Here is a 1322-nt window from a genome sequence, read left to right as displayed (position 1 = left end):
GATGTATTTTCATATTACAAATTGAACATAATTAAAGCATAGTGATTAATTACAAAAACAATATGTACTTATAATTTATGAAGTGTCATTTTACCTCCAATACTGCTGCTTTCAACACAGTAGCTGCTTTTAACAGAGAACCGCTACTTTAGCTTATGGCTGCATCGATCCATTCTCTGACTCTCCATAACACCTTCTCCATGTGTTGATTCTCTCTCTCTCTCACAAGGACATTTATGGTGGCATTTAGAGTTTATCCTGGATAGTCCAGGAAATACTACCCATCTCAAAATCCTTAAAATCATCCCATCTTCACATATCCCTTTTCCAAATAGAGACACATTTATAATTTCCAGAGAATAAAACACATGGCCATCAAATGTATTCTGACTCATAGGGACCCTGTAAGACAGTAGAATTTCCACGTAGGGATTCTCAGGCTATAATCTGTACAGAAGCCAATCGACAAATCTTTCTCCCACTGGTTGGTTACTGAGTTTAAACCACTGACTTTTGGGTTATTGGCTGAACATTTGCCCCCAGGCCCCCAGGACTTGTTCCAGATTAGTGTCTGAAGTCAATTTGAATCAGATCTATTGGGGGGCCATTACAAGCCTACCCTGAAAATCATTTTCCTCTTTTGAAATTACACATTGCATGGCTCCCTCTACTTAGATTAGGAAGCATGGTCTGTGACTAACATTGCAGTATTTCATGCAACTTTGTAAAGAGATGGTGAAAGGGAGGAAATGCAAAGTCCAGAAGGGAGAGAGAGAAAGCAGGTGAGCGAGAGAAGAAGCAGGCAAATGATGGCACGTGTCCTCGCGTCCAAGTGCAGGTCTTGTAAGAACAGAAATTGATTCTTCACAATCCTGGAAGGTGGAAATCCAGATCTGTGTTTTCCCCTCCTGCTGGCTCTGAGAAACAAAAGTTTCAGTGGCTCTGCCGGTTTGTGGGGGCTCCAGGATCTCCTTGGCTCACAGCGGCTCTGTTATACACCACCCTGCCTCTGTCTCTCGGTCGCTGCATACCTTCACTTTCTCGTTCAGAGTTAGGGCTCTTGACTAAGTTTTAAATTGTTGTGAGGGACAGACTGGCTCTTCCATCTCAGAAGTTTGCCAAACCCTGCTCTAGAAGATTACCTAGATCTAGTTCGGTTGCTATCAATCCAAAAAGAAATTCCATCCACTCTGCAGTTACTCCTTATCCCCCTTTCCCTCAGCCACTGCAAACCATCAGCCTTTGGTCTCTATAAATTTACCTACTTGGGGTATTTCATATAAATGGAAGTGTATGTGATCTTTGCGTAGGGCTTCTTTCAC

Source organism: Echinops telfairi, unplaced genomic scaffold, assembly GCF_000313985.2.
Source record: "Echinops telfairi isolate 266 unplaced genomic scaffold, ASM31398v2 ScPeMD7_9;HRSCAF=40, whole genome shotgun sequence".
NCBI classification, from domain to species: Eukaryota; Metazoa; Chordata; class Mammalia; order Afrosoricida; family Tenrecidae; genus Echinops; species Echinops telfairi.
Note: the sequence above shows the minus strand (reverse complement) of the source record.